Source organism: Rhinatrema bivittatum, chromosome 1, assembly GCF_901001135.1.
Source record: "Rhinatrema bivittatum chromosome 1, aRhiBiv1.1, whole genome shotgun sequence".
Classification (NCBI taxonomy): domain Eukaryota; kingdom Metazoa; phylum Chordata; class Amphibia; order Gymnophiona; family Rhinatrematidae; genus Rhinatrema; species Rhinatrema bivittatum.
The window spans coordinates 467,717,293-467,740,192 of NC_042615.1; the positions used below are offsets into that span (position 1 = coordinate 467,717,293).

Here is a 22,900-nt window from a genome sequence, read left to right on the forward strand (position 1 = left end):
GGGCCGCAGATGCTCTCTCCTCGCAGCTGGGACCTCAGCTGCCGCTCCGGCTCTCCCCCGACGTTCTGCAACTCTCCCGTGGTCATCATCCGGCAGTGAAGCTGTCCCTGCTGGTGCCTGCTGTAGTCCGGGTCCTCGCCCGGCAAGGAAGTCGTCCCTGCCAGTGCCTGCAGCCATCCTTTGCTTCCTGCAGCCTTCCTGCTTCTGTCTTTGTGGCATGGAGCCACTCCAGAAGCCTACCTTCCTCCAGGGCTGCTCCTGCTGCATGCCTGCTTCTCTTTGGGCCTTCCACGTGGCTGGGAACGCCACCAACGTTCCTGCCTCTCTTCATCCAGCTTCCTAAGGCACGGGCACGCACCTCTCTCCTCCTCTTCAAGGGCCAGCCAGGTGTGGCCCCCTGCTGACCCCTCCCTGGGCGTTGTCCTCTTCAGCCCTACAAAAGGGCTCAGCGTCCATTCCAGCTTTGCCTTTGCAAGGAGTTGGTCACTCCTGGGATCCTGCAGTCCTTCGCTCCAGGGTCGTCCTTGTTCCAGCACTTCTTCAAAGTCCTGTGTTTCCTGTTCTTCGTTGGAGCTCCTCATCTTGTCCTTTTGTCTACGGTCCAGTCCTGATGTTCACCTGCTGTTCCAGATGTCCGTGTGCCAGCCCTAAGGTCTGTCTCCTGATCCAGTACCTTGTTCCTGAGTCTTCTGAAAGCTAGTACCTTGTTCCTGAGTCTTCTGAAAGCCAAGTACCTCATTCCTTCCTGCACTGGTCCCGCTCCCGCGGATGTAGGACAGGGTGGTCCGTGACCAGACCAGTTGTACTGGCTGAGTAGGGCACCCTGAGGGATCGTGCCACTGTCCGTATACCCGAGTCTCGTCTGTGCATCCAAGTACCTCGTTCCTGAGTCTTCGTCTGTGCATCCAAGCACCTCGTCCCTGAGTCTCGTCTGAATCTCCATGTTCCGGTCTTCGCTGCCCTGGCCTCCATCCGGCCTGCTGCTTCTTGCCGTACCCTGCAGCAGGTCTGAAAGGGCTTGGAACGGTCGGAGGACTGTTCATAAGACCATCATTGCGTTGTTGGTCTTCCGAAGTGTGCAGGTCCGGAGGAGGGTCAGTATCTCCAGTCTTCAGTCCAGCCTCGCTCCCATCCAGCCCATGCTCGGGCATGCCTCGCCTACCACGGCACCTCTTCGGAGTTCCTCTGGGGTCGAGCCGTGGCCCAAGAACACACATCTCTTGGTAAGTGGAACCACTCTCCTAGCGCTCCACAACAGAAATGTGTCTGGCGGAAAACAGCGATCACTTCCAGCATCACAAGTAATGCAAAAGATTACACATACATCAAGGTATGTAGCGTATTTTTTTGGGTTAAGATTGCTTCATCCTAATGGAAGTTACAACGGAATATTTGTGGCCTCTTTCGAGTGAATCTCCCTATATTTTCATAAATCTCTAAAACAAATTTGTTTGTAATAAAGTATCAGTATATGTTTTTTTACTAAATCATAGTGTTCCTTCTTTTTTTATTTTTACATACATGTATCAGGTTGTAACTAGCCTAGCATTTTTTCTGTCATTTGTACATGTAAATATATATATATATCTATATATATATATATATACATATACACTAGCGGTACCCGGCCACGCATTGCAGTGGCAGAGTCAGGTTCTTTACCCTCCCTCCCCCTTGCTCATTTACCTCAGTCACTCATCCTCCTCCCCCTTGGTCACTCACCCCCCTTCCCTCCCCTGTCCCCACTCCAACTCTCTCCCCCTCACACTCACCTCCCCCCTCATTCTCCCTCCCCTCACTGTTACCTCCCCCCGCCTACTGCCAACCCTTCAGATCAGAAAACCTTTGTCTTTCTATTTCTGTGGGAACCCCCCCCCCCCACCCCAAAAACAAACCCCCAATCCCAACCCTTTAAATCAAATAATAACCCCCCCATCCTCCTGCCCCCTCCAAAGACCTGGGAAATTAAAATTGTTGGTGCTACATGTGTTCTGTCCCTGGGCATCTGTGCGCGTTATGTAGCCAAATAGGGGAGTGCCTAACCAAATTTGCACTTCCAAATTTGTTTTGTGGTCTGGGGAGGGCTATTTTGGTGCGTTCCTGAGATCGTGCAAGTTTAGTGTATGTATTTGTGTGTGAACCTCCCACTTCCCCCAAAAAACAACCCTATGAGAAAAGTTCTCTTAAACTAAACCACCCCACACTCTCCTGCCCCCCCCCCCAGCCCTGTGAAAAACAGTAGCCCACCCCCCTGCCCCCACCCCCCCAGAGTTGCTGAATGAATGAAAACTGTCCCCCCTCGTGACCCCTCCCCAAGATGTTCACAATAAATTCATCACCACCCCCCACCCTCCAGACCCCCCGAGATCTGATAAAAATGTCAGTCGGTGGAGCGGGGCGTTCAGGAGTGGTCTGGGAGCAATGTATTGGCGTTGGTCCATCGGCTGCGAGCACTGAAACGGGTTCCGACGGCCCTTTACCCTTACTATGTCAGTGGGGTGGAGCAATGGCGGCGGTAGGTTCTCTGACATAGTAAGGGCAAAGGTCTGCCGGCTGCCAGTCCTGAAAATGGCACCGAGGGGCCCTCGCCCTTACTATGTCACATGGGCCACTGCCGCCATTGGTGTCCCCGAGTGGCATAGTAAGGGAAAGGGCCGTCGGCGCCATGTTGATTGCTGGCAGCCGACGGCCGTAGTACAGGAGATGTGTCCCGGACCGGTCCTGGCCCCCCACTGGAGCCTCCCGGACTTCTGTCAGGTTTTGTGTGTGTTGTGAGGGCCTGGGAAGTAAATACATTTGGCATGTGTGTGGGGGGTGTGAGGAGGGTGGTTTTGTGTGTGTTGGGAGGCTGTGGGAAGTAAATCCATTTGGCATGTGTGAGGAGGGTGGTGGGTATATTTTATCTGTAAAGGAAATAGTTATCTTCCGGCAAAAAAAGTGCACGAATGTGTTAAAATGGAAGTGAAACGTTCGGTTCAGTGGTTTCTAAGATTAGCAATTTTGTCCAAACTATTTAACATTTATATATATATATATATATATATATATATATATATACACTTTCTTTTTTCTTTTAAACTAAGTACCCTGGCAGGGAACTGGTATGGTAAGGTACTGGAACTTGAAGTTCAAGCCAGATTCCCAGATAACTGATTGCAACTGAAGATCTAAGTCAATGCCAAGTTGCCTGAGTTCATGGCAAGAAAATTCACCTTCACCCAGCTGCAACCTGGCCATTAGGATTACTGTTCACCTACTCTGAACTCCTAATTGACTTTGCCTTTTGCTGTGATCCTCTCATCAAGGGAGCTTCCCACAGCTGTGACCAGTCAAGGGTTTCAGAACCTGCAAATCTACTTTATTATTTTTTCCTAGTTTTACAGCCACAAAAAATAATTCTATCTTCTTCTATAAGGAAAATTGCAATTACGACTGCATTTTCTTTTGATATATATTTAGGCATACACTGCTGGTATCTGAACCCAGGATCTCCAAAAATGTAAATTTCAAGAAACAGAAGATGAATTGCTTTGAACAATATTAAAAAGAATTATCATGCAACAAAGCAGCTTAGAGCCTTGGTTTTCCTGCTTACTAGTCATTTGTCTTAACCACTTCCTCGCCCGGTTCCCTGAGGCTGGCTCACCGGGTTAACTTGCTGTGCCTGGTTCCAGCCTGAACTGGGGAGCTCATCCAGTGCTGATTATGGTATCCCAAAATCAATTCTACTGTACTCATTAACAGCAAGGCATGCTCTCACTATGCGCTTGAGTTGCCTGCCTGCTATCTCACAGCAATGTTTGTGGGCTAGACCTCTGCTGCCTTGTAGGAGAACACGGTTGGATTCCCAAGCTCTGTTTCTGCTACTCAGGCCAGCAGAGGCTTGTGATTCGTTAAGACTTACCTGCACTGTTTTCCTTTCCCCCTCTTTGGTTCCTGCCCTTCCAGAGAAACCAGAGCCTTATCTGGCCTGCTCCGCTCCAGCAGGGAAATCAGTACCTTGTCAGGCCTATTGCCCTGAGAGCACAGTCCTCAGATCCTGCTGCCAGGATATAAAGCCATAGAGAATTCTCCTCCAGTGCTTGCTCCTTGGCACTAGGACTCAATTGAGTAGATTCCCCCAGGAGAGGAGAGTGGGTTCTCTCAGTATAGCCCTCCTTTTCAATGAATGGCTACCTCTAAACACCCCAGGAAACCAGAGAGACCAAAACACCTGATGCACTGGAGAAGCGAAGATCAGCCCTTTGGAGGACTGTCATCCCAGAGTATGCTAGGAAAAGAGACACTACAGAGTACCGTTGCCCTGGAGCCATGCCTTTCTGTTCCATGAAGCCACAGCACCAGACCATCTGTCTGCACTTCTGCTGAGGCAGAGCCCATACTGAGGAACTGAGGCAGCACCAAATGCTTATATGAAAAAGGGGCTCAATGTTGACATTTTGGCCTCTGCCTCCATTTGCTGGCCAGAGAATAATCCCACTTGTACAGACTGGTCTGGCAGGAAGATTAGGAAATGAATATTTGGAGAAAGGATGTGGGAAAGAAAGGAAAAAAAAGGCTATTTTGGCTGTTTGTCTCTGCTCTCCCCCAGGTGCCTGCCCACAAAGCGGACCCTGCTGCCCCAGAAGGTGTCCCAAAGAAGCAAAAAAAAAAAAAAAAAAGGGGGGAGAGGACTTACCTTCTTGCTTCTTGGAACAGCAGGGGAGTTCAGCTGGTTAGCAGTTCCTGGAGAGAAGCAGCTGCAAGGCCAAAAGAAGAGATGGGGAGAGAAAGGAATAGAAACAAGCAAGCTTGCTTGTTTTAGGGGGGAAAGGGGAGGAAAAGACTGGTGCAGCTGTCAAAAAAAGGGTAAAAAGAAAAGGAGTGGTAGAGGTAGGGGAAAAGCCAGTTTTTCACAAAAAGGCTGCCACTGCTGACCCAGCTTGCTCCTGCAGCCTGACAACCAAAATGTGATGTTGCAGGAAGTATGTTGGACCAATGGGAGCCTCAGAACCACCCAGGAAGTAAGGAGGGTTCTGACCAATGAGGAGAGAGGAAAAGGAGAGACTCGGGCTTCCGCTGAAAGGAAATGACAGAAGCAATAGGGAGCTGGCAGTGAAAGGAGACCAGGATCTGGCTTTGTGTGAATCCCATGCAAAAAAAAAACCCAACCTCACAGAGGTATCCTACACAAAGAGGAGCACTGCTGAGCACCAGTGAAAGGGAACGAATCTCTCAACAGTGGACAGTGTCGAGCTGGGAATAAACTCCTCCCTTGCTGTTCTTCCCTACCTCAGGAGACACTGGTTTCAGGTTCTGTGGAGAGGAGTGTCATTCCTCTGCTGAAGGAGCCAATAAAGATAAGTAAACAACCAACATAAGAACATAAGAAATTGCCATGCTGGGTCAGACCAAGGGTCCATCAAGCCCAGCATCCTGTTTCCAACAGAGGCCAAAACCAGGCCACAAGAACCTAGCAATTCCCCAAATACTAAGAAGATCCCATGCTACTGATGCAATTAATAGCAGTGGCTATTCCCTAAGTAAACTTGATTAATAGCCATTAATGAACTTCTCCTCCAAGAACTTATCCAAACCTTTTTTGAACCCAGCTACATTAACTGCACTAACCAAATCCTCTGGCAACAAATTCCAGAGCTTTATTGTGCGTTGAGTGAAAAAGAATTTTCTCCGATTAGCCTTAAATATGCTACTTACTAACTTCATGGAATGCCTCCTAGTCCTTCTATTATTCGAAAGTGTAAATAACCGAGTCACATCTACTCGTTCAAGACCTCTCATGATCTTAAAGACCTCTATCACATCCCCCCTCAGCCGTCTCTTCTCAAAGCTGAACAGCCCTAACCTCTTCAGCCTTTCCTCATAAAGGGGAGCTGTTCCATCCCCTTTATCATTTTGGTTGCCCTTCTCTGTACCTTCTCCATCGCAGCTAAATCTTTTTTGAGATGCAGCGACCAGAATTGTACACAGTATTCCAGGTGCGGTCTCACCATGGAGCGATATAGAGGCATTATGACATTTTCCGTTTTATTAACCATTCCCTTCCTAATAATTCCTAACATTCTATTTGCTTTTTTGACTGCTGCAGCACACTGAGCCAACGATTTTAAAGTATTATCCACTATGATGCCTAGATCTTTTTCCTGGCTGCAGCTCCTAATATGGAACCTAACATCGTGTAACTACAGCAAGGATTATTTTTCCCTATATGCAACACCTTGCACTTGTCCACATTAAATTTCATCTGCCATTTGGATGCCCAATCTTCCAGTCTTGCAAGGTCCTCCTGTAATGTATCACAGTCTGCTTGTGATTTAACTACTCTGAATAATTTTGTATCATCCGCAAATTTGATAACCTCACTCATCGTATTCCTTTCCAGATCATTTATATATATAATTGAAAAGCACCAGTCCAAGTACAGATCCCTGAGGCACTCCACTGTTTACCCTCCTCCACTGAGAAAACTGACCATTTAATCCTACTCTCTGTTTCTTGTCTTTTAACCAGCTTGTAATCCACGAAAGGACATCGCCTCCTATCCCATGTCATTTTAGTTTTCGTAGATGCCTCTCATGAGGGACTTTGTCAAACGCCTTCTGAAAATCCAAATACACTACATCTACTGGTTCACCTTTATCCACATGTTTATTAACCCCTTCAAAAAAATGAAGCAGATTTGTTAGGCAAGACTTCCCTTGGGTAAATCCATGTAAACTGTGTTCCATTAAATCATGTCTTTCTATATGCTCTACGATTTTGATCTTGAGAATAGTTTCCACTAGAGATGTGAATCGTGTGCCCGATCGTCTTAACGATCGGGTTCGGCTGGAGGGAGAAAAAAAATCTGATCGCTGGAGATGTGAATCGGAATCGGTTCCGATTCACATCGTTAATTTTTTTTTAGTGAGGCCCGACCCTTTAAAATTGACTCCTTACCTTCCCCCACCCCCCCCCCCCCCCCCAAACCCCACCAAAACTTTTACGAGTACCTGGTGGTCCAGTGGGGGCGTGGGGACCGATCTCCCGCTCTCGGGCCATCGGCGCCATTTTGACTGCCACTCAAAAATGGCGCCGATGGCCCGATTAAAAAAAAACCCACCCGACCCTTTAAAGATGACCCCTTAACTTCTTCCACCCTCCCGATCCCCTCAAACATTTTAAATTACCTGGTGCTCTAGTAGTGGTCCCAGGAGCGATCTCCCATTCTCGGGCCATCGGCTGCCACTCATAAAGATGGCGCCGATGGCCCTTTGCCCTTACCATGTGACAGGGTATCCGTGCCATTGCCATCACATGGTAGGAGCACTAGATGGCCAGCGCCATCTTTAAAATTTTAAAGGGTTGGGGTGGGTTTTTTTTTTTTTTTATCGGGCCATCGGCGCCATTTTTATTAGTGGCAGCCAAAATGGCGCCGATGGCCTGAGAGCGGGAGATTGCGCCGGGCCCCCCCCCCCCCATCCCGCTGGACCACCAGGTAATTTAAAACATTTTGGGGGGTTTGGGAGGGTAAGGGATTCATTTTAAACGGTCGGGGTGGGTTTAGGGGTTGTTTTGGTGTGCCGGTTTTCCCACCCTCCCCCCAAATAACTCCCGTACCCGATTAACGATTTTTCACGATCAGTCGGGGGAATTTGTATTGTATCGCGCACTCTAATGATTTTTGACGATTTAAAAAATATCGGACAATTTTTTAAATCGTCAAAAAACGATTCACATCCCTACCTACTACATCTTCCAGGTTCACAGTGATTTCGTTCAGTTTGTCTGACTCATCACCCATGAAAACCATCTCCGGGACTGGTATCTCCCCAACATCCTCATTAGTAAACACGGAGACAAAGAATTCATTTAGTCTTTCTGCAATGGCCTTATATTCCCTAAGAGCCCCTTTAACCCCTCTGTTATCTAATGGTCAAACCGACTCCCTCACAGTTTTCTTGCTTTGGATATATTTTAAAAAGTTTTTATGAGTTTTTGCCTCTATGGCCAACTTAATTTCAAATTCTCTCTTCGCCTGTCTTATCAATGTTTTACACTTAACTTGACAATGCTTATGTTTTATCCTATTTTCTTCAGATGGATCCTTCTTCCAATTTTTGAAGGATGTTTTTTTGGCTAAAATACCCTCTTTCACCTCACCTTTTAACCATCACGGTAATCGTTTTGCCTTCCTTCCACCTTTCTTAATGCGTGGAATACATATGGACTGCGCCTCTAGGATTGTATTTTTAAACAATGTCCAAGCCTGTTGAACACTTTTAACCTTTGCAGCTGCACCTTTCAGTTTTTTTCTAACTATTTTCCTCATTTTATCAAAGTTTCCCTTTGTTAAATTTAGTGTTAGAGCTGCAGATTTACCTATTGTCCTCCTTCCAGTTATTAGTTTAAATTTGATCATGTTATGATCATTGTTGCCAAGTGGCCCCACCACCGTTACCTCTCTCACCAAATCTTGTGTTCCACTAAGAATTAAATCTAAAATAGCTGCCTCTCTTGTTGGTTCCTGAACCAATTGCTCCATGAAGCAATCATTTATAACATCCAGGAACTTTATGTCTCTAGCAAGTGCTGATGTTACATTTACCCAGTCAATATTGGGGTAATTGAAATCTGCAAGAAGAGAGATCAAAATCCCGTTCACCAATTATAAAGAATTTATTAAACAGTCAAATTCATCAAGCATTTAGTACGGCAACTCCATATAAGTGATAACAAGCGAGTGTATCATAAGTCCCCCGACACGGTCCCGTGTTTCGCGGAGGCTGCATCGGGAGGGACCCAGAGAAAATTATTCATATCTGTAATGTAATATGAAATAAAATAGTGAGGGAAGGAGCCAATACTGCCAAACATGTAATGTATTTAAAAATGCACATACCCATTCCAGTCTTCTCAGGAGCTCACTCGCCCTCTGATCTGTACCAGCATTTAAAGGAGCAGAAAAAGGCGCGAAGGGCAACTCTCGCGAGAGAATGCAATCAGCGGACAAACACCTGTAAACGGAAGTGTACTGAATGACATTAATAAAACTGATACCATTCAATATCTTTATTGAGGCCCGAAGGGGCTACTGTATTGAGAGTATAGATCCATCGCTGCTCCCTCCTACCAAGCATACCGGAGAAGTCCCCACCCCGCAAAAGGGGCGGGACTACCTCCAGTACCGAGAAGGAGAGAGAGTCGATGGTGTGTTCAGCCTGGAGCCAGTGGGACACTAAAGGTTCATCGATTCTAGAAGATCTTATATTCGAACAATGTTCGATAACTCGTGTCTTAATCATTCGGGATGTCTTCCCTACGTACAACAGTGGACAGGGACATCTAATGACATAGATGACTCCCTTCGTACAACAGTCTGACTGAGAGAATAATTTGAACACACGTCCAGTCTGAGGATGTATGAATGTAGTAGCAGGTTGCATGTGACTGCACATTGTGCAGTGACCACAAGGAATGTGGTGACCAGTCGGTCTTGCCGAAAATTGTGCCACAGGGGCTGTATGCACCAAACGGTCTCTGAGATTAGTGGCGCGTTTAAAGGTAAAACGTGGGGGACCATGCATTAAGGTGTTCAAGGACAAAGACAACCAGTGACGCTTCACCATTTTAGCTACAGCCCTCCCCACAATCGAAAAGGGGAGGATGCAGTTATAGGAGACGTCATCCGATGGCGTGGAGGGTGTGAACAGCCAATCACGTTGAGTATACAGGGCTCGCTTAAAAGCCCTTTTAATAACGGGCTTCGGGTAGCCCCTCTCAGTGAAACGATCAGCCAGCCCCTTAGATTGAAGAAGAAATTCCTGACGTGTTGAACATAGACGACGAAGTCTCAAGAATTGGCCTATGGGGATATTATCCCTCAACGCTCTCGGATGACAGCTTTTATAGGCCAACAAGGTGTTCCGGTCTGTGTGTTTTCGAAAAAGAGACGTTTCAAAGTGGTCCTCCACCCAGGCAACATTAATGTCTAAAAAAGCTATACAGGAAGAATGAATATTGTAATTGAACTGAATATGAACGTTAACTGTGTTTATCCAATCCAGGAACATAAAAAACTGAATATCCGTGCCCGTCCAAATGATGAAGATGTCATCAATATAGCGTAGCCATACATGGATGAAATGATACCATGGAGATGGATAAATGTTTAACATTTCATATTCAGCCATGTATAGACATGCTAGACTGGGGGCCATGGTGGCCCCCATTGCAGTCCCCTTAACTTGCTGATAAATCGTATCCTGAAATCGAAAAAATTTTTTAGTTAATGCTAATTCAGCAAGTTGCACTAGAAAAGTGGTGGTAATTCTCTGTGGTAACGGGCGTGTGTTCAAATATTTCTCAATCACTGTCAGGGCCTCATTTTGAGGAATATTGGAGTATAAGGATATCACGTCAAGGGTAATGAGAAAAATCTTAGATTGAGGGACCTGGAGTCCCTCAATCCCTTTGTGGGATTCGATTTATGTGCAAGGTGCTTCTGTGACATTTTGGTAATTGAAATCTCCCATTATTATTGCACTGCCAAATTGGTTTGCTTCCCTGATTTCTCTTAGCATTTCATCATCTGTATGATCATTTTGTCCAGGTGGACAGTAATATACTCCTATCACTATACTCTTACCCAACACACATGGGATTTCTACCCATATAGATTCTACTGAGCATTTAGATCTTTTATGATCTTTATCCTGTTGGACTCTAAACCCTCCTGGACATAAAGTGCCACACCCTACCAAGTTGATCCTCCCTATCATTGCGATATAATTTGTACCCTGATACAGCACTGTCCCATTGGTTATCCTCCTTCTACCAAGTCTCTGTGATGCCAATTATGTCAATCTCATCATTTGCTGCTATACACTCTAATTCTCCCATCTTACTTCTTAGACTTCTGGCATTGGCATACAGACATTTCAAAGTGTAGTTTTTGCTTGTTTTAACAACCTGCTTTTCAGTTGTTTGGGATAATTCAGAAATCATTAGCTTTGGTGATTTTTTACATATAGGCATATGAACTATGTTTGCTTTTAATGGAACCTCTCTGTTGGGATGCCCTAACTCTCCAGTTTCATTAGTATCCTTCAACAAAATGATCTAAATCTTATCTCTAATTGTGAGAACCAGAGGTTGTTCCCTAATGGTATATTCCTTTACTGGATGCTACATAGAGGGGCCGATGCAATAAAAATGTACAGACAGCAGGCGCTGAGTGTTCAGTGCCCGCTTTCCTAATGCGTGCCCAGGCACCTCTCCTGAGGGAGCCATGCAATATTTAAATTAGGGAACTTGCTGCCAAGGAGGCGCTAGGGTTGATTGCACACCCTTAGTACCTTTTTGGCAGTGGGCTCCCAGGAGAGGTCGGCTGTCCGCAGGTTAAGAAAAAGGACGTTGAATTTATTGGCGTCCATTTTCCTAACCGGCAGACAGCCACAGGTTCAGAAAATGGACGCTGGTTAACTGAGTGTCTGTTTCCTTAACCTGACTGTCGGCACCAAAGCCTATTCCAGAAGTCGGGTCTCAATGCCTTTGCTTCATCCTAGGCTGGAGCCCAGATCCTGATCTTGATCCTGACCAATTAGTGGAGTAGTTTTGGAGTTTCCTCACAGAATTTGGTAGAAAGGATGATATTCAAATAATACAATTATGAAAACTAGTGTTCCACAGGGGTCCTCACTATCGGCAACATTATTTAATATATACCTGCTTCCCCTGAGCAGACTTTGCAGGTTTAGGCATAAACTTTTATGTATATGCCGACAATGTCCACTTTCCAATACCAGTTGATACTTCCATTGAGCACACGCTTAACACATTAAAAATGTACTTCGCAGCTATTCAGAAACTATTACATACAAGATTGGTCCTCACCCTACAAAAAACAGAAATCTTGTGGCTAGATAGGAAGAAGACAAATTCCTCTCTATCTTTCCCTAGTCAATCGCAAAATATCAAACTTGTTGATTTTGCTCGGGACTTGGGAATAGTGATTGATTGTACCCTATCAATGAAAAAGCACATCAACAATGTGATTTGAGCAGGCTATTCCAAACTGTGACTGTTGACATGTTTAAAACCTTTGTTGACCCAAGAGGACTGTTGCATTACATTATAGACATTAATTTTCTCTAATCTCGATTATTGCAATTCTCTATTACTAGTACTTCCAAATTCCACCATCAGATCCCTGCAGATGTTACAAAATGCCATGGCAAGGGTGCTTACAGGAAGCAAGAAATATGATCACATCACTCCAGTTTTAAAATACTTACACTGGTTACCCATAAAATTTCATATCCACTATAAATTATTATGTTTAATACACAAAATAATAAACCAAAAAGACACAGAATGGCTGAGTGCTACAAAGCATTTTCATAATCTGAGTTCCACGAATAAAGGCTTATCGAATATATCTTCATTCCAGAGTGCTTACTCAAGCGAGGTAAGAGAGAGAACATTGTCAATAGGAGGTCCAAAACTGTGGAACACCATGCCAATGGAACTAAGACTACAAAAGGAATTTAAACCTTTTAAAAAATATCTAAAAACATGGCTTTTCCTTCAAGCATTTGAGAGTGAACTAACTAAATAAGGCAGGGAGAAAAAGAATTTGTTAGAATTTTTGTTATTCCTTGATATGTATTTAGTTTTTATTGAATTGTTTTATTTTATTTCTATTTTATTTTATATTCTATGTTGCTATACTTGCAAGTTATTTTATTTAACTGGTTGATTGTAAACTTCTGTGATTGAAAATAACAGAACAATGGTATATAAATGAAATAAATAATTACATATTTTTCCCAGTTTAGATTATATTTAAAGTCTCATTTTTCATACCTTCATTTAAGTTGTTCAGTAACTCTCCTTTCTTCCTTGGCTATCTCAATCTGATGTTCATTGACACACCAAAGGGTGTCATGTGTCACATTCTCCTCCTCAGGAATGAATATTAATCAATTCCTCCTCAGGTCTTCCAATAGTCCATCTGTGCCCTCTGTTGAAAGATACCGGTCTTCTAGAATGTTTCTACCCTGAGTCCCTGGAACCCAAGGGAATCAGAGTCTCTGCAACCCAAGGGACTCAGGTAGATTGCAAAAAATAAAATCTTCAGATAAAGGTAAACCAAAAATAAAGGAAGAAAGAATAAACCAACTTCCTCCTCAAAACAAATGGATTTTCAATGAGTCATCCTAAAGTTAGGAGACAGCACCCTTACTACTTTACCTTTATGCAAGCCTCAACCTTAGAGGACCTAGAATCCTTCCCTAAGTAACATAAACCAGGAACAGCATAGCAATATGCTAACCTTTCAAAAGACAACTCAAAAGTCCACACATTAAGATGGTGGCAGGGGTTTAATATATACTCTGAGAGCTCACCATCTCAAACTCCACATGGGAGAGTTATAATCCACACTAACTATTCTTCTGTTCTCTCTCCACAACAATGGTATACTTGAAGTGAAAACTCTAGGAGGATCTCTACAAATAGGAACACAAACCTTCTTTTTTTCCAGCCTTCCTCCAGACAATGGGATAATCCTCCCCAAAGGCAGGAACAATAATCCACAAAAAGACTACAAAATAAAAATCCGATAATTGCTCCAAACCCAAGACAAACCCTGTCAGACCGATTGAATATTGGACCAGGGATCTGCCTCTGCATCTCTCCCTTGTAGCAGGCTGTGGGGCCTGAAGACTGAAGTCGCTCTACAGACTTTCCTCCTCCTTCAAACTAAATAAAACAATGCCACATTTGATTATGTACCTTCCTACAGTTAAACAGATAGGAGACACCACTCTCAGCAATTCTTAAAGGAGGTGCTGATTGGGAATGGTTTGTTCCCTGTGAGGCAGTGCCCTTAGTGTTCCCCTATTTATCTGTGCCAGAACAGGGTAGACACCTGGTCCACCTTAAATTCCTTAAGGAGAATATGCTATATGGTCAGGAACCTGCGGGGCAGGTGAGGCTCAAATGGCGTAACCAAAGACTGGGGAATAAGAGCTGGTATCCAGATGGGGATAACCAGACCAGGCCCAGCTCTCCAGGAGGAAGGCAGCTTCTGTAATTTAACACTGTCCAAACATAGAGCTGAGATGAAGCTGCATGAATTCTGGGGGAAGCAGTACAAACTGTGAGTAGGGAGTGTACACTGTCTGAAGGGAAAGGCAATCTACTCTTGTGTATATGATTGAAGCTATGAATAAAGAAATACTGTTTTAAGAAAGGCTGCAGTCAGACTAGTTTTGTCTCCAGGTCTGTGGGAATCACTGCTTGTTCCCACATATGGTGTCATGCATGGAATTTTTTATAAAGCTTTGCACAGAATAAAACACCCAGCCTCCAAGAAAGTGTCTGTTGGGAGTACAGATAGTTGTGAAGAGGACCTGTAGTACTAAACATAGTTCAGAACACAGGAGGCCTGTGGCTGTAAAAAAAAGTACAGAGCACAGGGGTGCACAGAGCATGATAGCTTGTGAAAGGATGTGGCTCAGTAGCTGCACTGAAAGAAAATAAAAACAAAGTTTAAAAGTTTCAGGTAGAGAGGAAACTGTAAGTGGGCCTGGTTGCATGACAGCCAGGAAGAGGTAGGTTTGTACCAGCTAATGGGAGAAGCCTGGCTGGAGGATGATAGGGATTAAAAGAGATTTAGTTATTGCTGGTTATGCAAGCTTATACTATTTTTTCCTTGAAAAAAGAAAAGAGGAAGGAACACTGGTGCAGCAGGGCTGTGCTGAACAGGGTGTGGCCCTGGAAAATATACCATAGTAAACTGTGAATGCAGTGAATGGAAACAGGGCAGGGCCCTCTTCTAGCAAGCAAGCCACTCTGCAGGGAAGGTGTGCAGCCATGAGAAAACCTGGAATGGAGGAGCCAGGGTACTATAGCACCAGAATGCAGCAGTCTGAAAGCATGACTGAAGAAAGTTGGCAATCATTATTGCAAAGGATTCTGGAATGGCACAGAAAGTTACAGGAAAGCCTCATAAAGTGTTGGCTTGCCATAGCAAAGGAAAAAAAGAACCTGAAAGCAGGCCAGGCTCTTACTGATTCCTATTTAGAGAAGAATGTACATGGCACATCAGGTGGTCCTGAGGAAGACTCTGTAGGGTACCCAAACACTAGTAGGAGTCCAGAGACTGCTTCTGTGAGAAGCCCAGAGAAAGGGGCTGTGAAGAACCCTGAGAGAGGGGTCACAAAGAATCCTGTGGATTTGCCCATGAGGGAGCAGTATTGAGGAATTGGAAGTCAGCGCTACTGGAGGTCCCAATGAAGACCCTGTAGGGTGCCCAAACACTACCAGGAGTCCAGAGAAAATTCATGTTACAAGCCCAGACAGAGAGAGAGGGCATGGAAAGGCAAGCAAGAGATGCCATGGAAGCCCAGAGGTTGGCGCTGCAGAGACCCCAGTGAGTGAGTCTGCAGAGGAGCCAGAAACCAGTGTGGGTGAGTGGCTAGAGTATACAGAGGAGGAAATCATGGAGAGCTCAGAGAGAGGCACTGCAGAGAATCTGGAGAAAGAGTCCACAGAGAGCCCAGAGGATGGTGCTGTAGAGACCCCAACAGTAAGGCTGCAGAAGAGCCAAGATTGGGCTCTATATCAGAGATATCAGATGCCAGGAAGCAGGTGCAACTGGTTATAGAGGAACCAGCATTGGTGGTTGCCCAGTTGGTCCATAAAGCTCCATCAGGGCAGAATTCAAACCCAGAGCCAGCAAAGGACTTAGTTAAAGGTCTTGGGATATTCACTCTACAAACAGCACACTTGGTGGTGATCCTGATGTTGTTGAGGTTAACCCTAAGAGATGGGTATGAGCATGTCACTGGGTCCCCATTCCAAACCTTAGCTGGTGGGAAGCCATAGGAAAGGGAATGGCATGTATTGGACTCTCCTGGATGGGATCCAGGATGGAGTAGGGATGCTTGGCGCAATGGGTCTAAGCTGAGGGGAGATGTATGTGAGGACATGCCCCTAGTGTTCCCTTAGTTACCTGTACAGGACCAGGCTTGATGCCTTGTCCACCTTAAATTCCTTAAAGAGAGTATGCTCTATGGGCGGGATCCTGCGGGGCAGGTGGGGCTCAGAGCGTGTAACCAGAGACTAGGGAATAAAAGCTGGGAATAACCAGAGCAGGTTGAGGTCTCCAGGAAGAAGGCAACTCCTGTTACATAACACTGTCCAAACACTGAGCTGAGATGAAGCTGTGTGAGTACTGAGTAGACTACTCTGTGAGTAGGGAGAGTATACTGTCTGAAGGTAAAGGCAGTCTTCTGTTGTGAATATGACTGAAGGTCTGAATAAAAAGATACTGTTTTAACAAAAGCTGGACTCAGACTAGTTTTGTCTCCAGGCTTGTGGGAATCACTGATCCTTCCCAGACTCCCATCTTGCACTCCTTACCCAAAGCCTAAGCTAGGGGCATCATTAGGTCTCTATGAGGTCCATATTCAGTCACACCATAGAATATACCCAGCTCTCAAGTTAACCAGATAAGTTTGTGTGTGTGTTCACATAACACACACCTGCCACTATTTCCTCCTACTGTTCTTTCTTTGGTTTTTTTTTCATGTGCACATATACAGACAGTTTACACTTGTAAAATTCCACAGCCAGCAGGAAAATACATGCGCAAATATCCTACCCAGGGAGTTTTACACACTTTTTCCTGCCTACAGAATTTTATATGCCTAATTTCATGCAGTCAACAATTTTATGCACAGAAACTGTTCACACATGAAAAAGAACATAAATAAACAGCACTGTCAAGCTTATAAATTGTTTCTACAGTACATTGCTCTGCAGAATGCCCAAAAAGCTTAATACTTCTGGACCTTAATGTACAAAACTAATTAAATCCAGAATGTGGCCGTGTTACCATGGCAACACTGCCACACTTTACTTATTAGGTTTCCTTACACCAACTGGCCCAAAATGAAAGGGCTGTTAGTGCATAGAAATCCTCTCTCACCTGCCATACCCCCTAAAACAGGTCAAAGCTCCAGTCCACATCCCCCGCACACAGATAAAAAAAATGGCCCTTCCCAGTTCTTCCAAGAGACCCCAAAATCCCTCCACCTCTGAAGAAAGACAGCTTACCCTTGACATTCCTACCCCCAGAGTAAAGAGGGTCCTTCAGGGATTCCCAGAACCCCACCTCCCTCACCCTGGAACAAAGATGATTTTTCAAGAGCATTCCAAGAATACCTCCATCCACCAACCCCCCACCCCCAGGAAAAATGGCTCCTTCTACACCCTCACAGAACAAAAACATGGCTTCCTGGCCCACAAAATCCTCCACCCAATCCTCCACTAACAGTTTTGTAGGTAATCCATGATTCTTTGCTGGAAGGATGAAGCCAGTTTCAGTCCTGCTAGCTATGACACCAAATCTAAAATTACTCTCTTGACACTCTGACCCACAGGTGCTTGGTGTGCGTGTCAGACCATTAGCATTTTGGATCTGGCAGCATGACCATCAAGAGAGAAACCATCTCCCTTTTGCCAGCAAAGAATTATGGAGCACTTAGGAAAGCCTTAAGTGGATGTGTAAGTGGAGTTGGGTAAGAGGTTTTGCTGTTCAGGAAGTCCCATCTCTATTTGGGTTGAGGGATTTTAGGAAGGCCCCAGAAAAGCTGTCTGTGCTCCAAGGAATTCCAGAGTAGGTCCAGACAAGCCTGTCAATGTCCATCTTTGTTCTGGGGAGGACGGAGGTTTCATGGGCGCAGAGGCCAGGAGTAACAGGGAGCTCAAGAGGCACATAATTGTGTTTGGAGGGAGGTGGTCCAGTGCAGGTGTGGGCAACCTCCAGTCCTTGTGGACACCACGACAAGATCCTATGGAAGACACGTGTGCCAGCTGTGCTCAAGGAACCCCTTAAAATAAGGAGCATTCTTATGCACGATTGGTATATTTTACAACATAAAATTCCAGTGTATCTTTGCTTTTGCAGCAATACGTGCGTATATGGGTGCATATGCATTTGTTTTAAAATTAGCCTGATTATATTGTACATGCTTTAAAAATAATTGTAGTGAGAGTGAATTATCAGATTATGGAATGTGAGGGTTCCTTTAAGAATCCCTGGTGTGTGATTGCTGGAATGGAGTTTAGCGTGAGGTAAAAATATGGGAGTTTTGGTGAGACTTGGCCTTTCCCCTCTTAGTAGTCCTGCCCTCAGGGTATGGGCCTGGCAAACAGGCCCACCCAGTCTTTTCTAAGTTTCTCGCTTTTTCCTGTAGATAAGTGTGTCTCTTGAAGACAAGCTATAGACACACCTTGTTTTTTTAAAAATGTCAGGACTTTTTTCCTTTTAATTGGGGAATTCAACCTGTTAATATTCCATGAATATATCTTTGTAGTCATAATGTTCTTAGAGTAGCTTGAACATGTAATTAACTATCAGGCCGATACAGTACAGTGCGCTCCGACGGAGCGCACTGTTAACCCGCCATTGGACGCGCGTTTTCACTTACCCCTTATTCAGTAAGGGGCCGAAAACACGCGTCCAATCCCCCGAATCTAATAGCGCCCGCAACATGCGAATGCATGTTAATGGCCCTATTAGGTATTCCCGCGCGATTCAGAAAACAAAATGTACAGCCAAACCGCACATTTTGCTTTCAGAAATTAGCGCCTACCCAAAGGTAGGCGCTAATTTCTTCGGGCATGGGAAAAACTGCTTTTCTGTGCACCCTCCGACTTAATAACATGGCGATATTAAGTCAGAGGGCATCCCCTCCGGATGAAGTCAATTCGATGCGGTACTTAAGTTGACCAGCCCTCTGCTACTTCAAGTTAGCAAGGAGTCTCCTCATTGCTGAATCCACTCTACGTTTGGACTTCCAGTTCTGGATTTCCCTGTTAGTTATTGGACGCTCTGGGTACCCGCTCCTCGGGGGCCCTTCCGCACTCCTGGCTTTCTGCTCTCCGGAGGACTTCTCTGCCTCGGGAATATAGATGACCCTTGCCTTGGGACCTTTACCTGGAACTTCCATTGTGAGTACTACTTTACAGACTTCAATGACTCAAGCTTGCTGAAGCTTTCTGCGGTGTACACTGAGCCTCGGGCCACTACTGCCTCCTCTTCAGTAACTATTCCAATCTCCACTGAGCTACTGGGGATCCTCTCTTCAAGCTACAAGATTCCTTTCCGGGTTCCTGTACCTCAGTCATCATCATCATCTGTCTTCTGTACAGACTCCTCGGCATACCCTGCCCTGTGGACCACTACCGGAGCTGCCCTACTGAGGTATTCTCCACCTGACCCAAGGGAACTTCCAGCGTACCTCGCTCTGCGGGTCACTACCGGATCACCACGTCAGTGGTATTACCTTGGGATACCCTATTGCTCAGAACTGTAATATTTACATGTCCCCGCTCTGCGGGCTTGCTCTTCCTTCCCTATAATAAAGTCTCTAACTACAGCTGTGTCCTACGTAGCTGAGACCATGCCTACTGACGGTGAGGCCTACTGATGGGAGGAGCCCTGTGGGTGGAGACAACTCTCATCTTGGCCCAGGCTTCACATCCATACAAAAACATAACACTGACATACACACCAGTTATTTCCCTGTCCAGTTTCTCTCTATCTCACATATAACATTCACTTCCCTGACCAATCTTTCTCTCACACACATACCAGTAACCTCCCTGGCCAGTTTCTTGCTCTCTCACACACACCAGTCACCTCCCTGACAAATCTTTCTCTCTCACACATACCAGTTTTACGATTCGGCCTGTGGCAGGAGCCACAGACCACCTCTCTCCTTCCTTTTTCTTCGTGGCTGGAGCCGCATTGCTGCACTTCTCATGGCCCGGAGGCCACTGGCATTTCATCTCACGGCAGGAGCTGCGCTGTTACTGCCTTCCTGTGGCCCAGGGCCACCGACGCTGTCTCCATGCAGCTGGAGCCATGCAGTGTCACCCGGCATGGCTCAGAGGCTGCTAATTTTCTCCTCAGGTGGTAGGAACCACACTGAGGCATCTCCTGTGCTCAGGGGATCGCTGACGGCGTTCCCTGCTGTCCAGAGACATCCAAAGGCATTCCCTTGTGGCCCAGAGGCCACAGTCCTTACCCTTGGGTCCTCCGGGGAAAGAGGGCCCTCAGCCCCAGACTTGCCTGCACCCCAAAGCCGCCTCTGGTCCGTCTTCAGCGGCAGGAAGCCACCTGCCATCTCGAGGCCTGCTCTGAGGCCTGGTTCCAGCGTCAGGTCCTGCTTCTCCTCTTCAGCATTGCAGGGCTGCTGTCCGTGGTCCTGCCCCCTCTCCTAGGGGGCAAAGCCGCACCTCTTCTCCCTTCTTAAAGGGACAGCGAGGGAGGAGGTCCACCAGCGATGTCATCAAGGAGTCGCCTCTTCTTCAGTATAAAAAGGTCCAGCTTTCATTCCTTCCTTGCCTTCACAAGGAGCCAGTCCTCCTTAGAACTTCTCATCATCTGCTTCTGAAGGCACTTTGTTTTATGTAGGATCCTGTGTCTTCATGATGTCCTCACGCTATGTCTTCATCATTCAAGGTCTCCAGATGTCTTGTCTTGATGTCTTCTATATCCGGTTGATCTTCGTCCTGGCAGCATAAGTCTCCATGAGGCTCCAGCTTCTTATTTTAACCTTCGTCATAGAGGTATCCCCTCGAATCCTAAACCTTGCTTGGATCCTTGGAGTCTGCACCCTGCCTCCACTTCACGAATGAACTCTATTATCTGATCCATTCCAGCGTGGCCCTGCCTGGCCTTTATAATCTGTGCAGGGTGAATTTTGGAACAGACTTCGTCGCAGTTTTCACTTCATCTCCTTTTCTCCCTGTGTGGGGAACCACCGGTGTGGTCCGAGACCTGTCTTCATTGGCTGAGTATATGGGCGTGTGATGTGCAGTACAGACTCAGCTCTGCCAACTTGTGTGGGGAACTACTAGCGTGGTTTGTGACCAGTCTACCCTGGCTGTGTAGGGCACGCCATCTGCGTGGTCCGAGACCAGTCTGGCTAGGTTGTGTAGGGCGTGTGATGTCCAGTACTGACTCAGTTATCTTCAAGCAACTCATGGCCTTCCAGAGTTTCTTCATATACGTGATCAGAGTTCCTCTTTACTCCATGTATCCAGATTGCATTTCTTCATGTTTCGAAGTCTCGTCTTACTTCATGTATCCAGAGTGATGTACCAATTCACATATCCTGGGTCTTGTCTCACTTCAAGTCTTTGTCTTTGATGTCCTTATCGTCTGACCACTGTCCACCCTGTCGCAGTTGCTGCTCCATGCGGCAGGTCCGAAAGGGCTTGGAGTAGTCGGAGGACCACTCATGAGACCAACATTGCGTTGTATGGGTCTTTTTCTGCTGCGTACAGGTGTGGCTGTGGTTGAGGTAATCTTTCTTCATCTTCAGCCCATGCTGGGGCACCTCTCACCTGCCTCGATGCTTGCCAAAGCTCCTCTGCGGCTGTATCAGGGCCCAGGGGCACATGAAAACACCAGAGATGGAACTGCTACCCATGTTTCCATAACAACTAGTTACCTACCTTACCAGTTTCTCACTCTTTCATACACACCAGTAGCCTCCCTTACCAGTCTCTTGCTCTCTCTCACACACATACCTGTCACCTCCCTGACCAGTCTCTCATTCTCTCACACACACCAATCACCTCCCTCACCAGTCTCTCACTCTCTCTCACACATCAGTCTCCTCCCTGACCAGTTTCTCACTTTCTCTCACACCAGTCACCTTCCTAATTAGTCTTTCTCTCACACATCCTTTCTCTCTCTTACTTACACACATGGTCTCAATCACACACATGCTCTTTCACTTACACACAGCTAGCTCACTCTGTCCTGGAATTATCATTTTGCTAAAAAAAAATATAGTAGAAATACTGTCTGCGATAAAAAATGGGTGTGGTTAGAGGAACGGCCTTCTCTCTGCATTGCGTAAGTAATTTCCGTAAATCACGATACCATACCACAAAGTTTGATACCATATCGTAAAGGATGACACTGTACCGTGAAATGCTTTTTGCCAGCGCTTCACACATCATTAGCTGCGTCTTGCATTATTTTATACAGTGTGCACTATTATTTTGTGGGTGTGCACTATTATTTTGAGGGTGTGGAGAGAGGAGATAGTTAGGTATTGTTGGTGGATAGTTGGAGGTTCTTTATAGTGATTACTCAGTGAGTTGTCTTGCTGTGTGTTTTCTCTTCTGTTTCCATTTTCCTTGGTCTTTTTTGTCTTTTGGTGTGGGTGTGTGTGTGTGTGTGTGTGTGTGTGAAAGATTTTTGTAGTTTGTCCCATTTGTCTGTGTGTCTTTTTCTGTGGAGGAGGAGTGGAGGAGTGGTGGTTGTGGTGAGAAGGAGTGAGGAGGCATAAGAAGGAGCAATGGTAATGGTGTGGAGGAGTGTGGAGAAGTGGAGGAATGGTGGTGAGGAGGAGTGAGAAGGTGTGAGGCATGGTGGTAGTGGTGAGGAGCAGTAAGGTGTGGCAGCTGTGGTGAAGAGGGTTGGAGAGGAGTGCATGAGGGGCATAGGGAGAGAGGAGAAGAGAGGCATGAGGAAAGAGGGTAGGAGGGAGGAAAGGAGGAGGGAAGATGAGGGCAGGAATGCTAGGGGAAGAAGGATTAGGAGTAGGAACAGAAGATAGGCAGGAGGGAAGAGATAGGAGGAGGTGGGAGGGGAAAAGGGATAAGCAGGTGAGGACAGAGGGAGGAGGATTGCAGGGTAGGAATAGAGAGAGAAGGTAGAGGGGAAGGGGGTTGGTAGAGCAGGGGCAGGAGGGGGTTGGAAAGGAGGGGAGACCAGAGTGGGAGTGAGTGTGAGGAAAAGGAGGACACCTTTCCATAAGAGGAAGTGGGACCCCTCTCTGGCAGCCAGGCAGCAGGATGCCCTTACTTGAGGGCTCTCAAGTTC

General features: G+C 46.0%; 1 long non-coding RNA gene across 1 annotated transcript in view; it reads right to left on the reverse strand.

Moving 5' to 3' along the window:
• Nucleotides 1–8,709: 8,709 nt before the first annotated feature.
• The window catches only part of LOC115081126, an 89,950-nt gene continuing 75,759 nt past the window's right edge, over nucleotides 8,710–22,900 (reverse strand). The window contains exons 3-4 of the long non-coding RNA XR_003853736.1: nucleotides 8,882–8,996; nucleotides 8,710–8,801 (exon numbers count right to left, since the gene is read on the reverse strand). This is a non-coding gene — a long non-coding RNA (uncharacterized LOC115081126). The remainder of the gene's footprint in view (nucleotides 8,802–8,881; nucleotides 8,997–22,900) is intronic.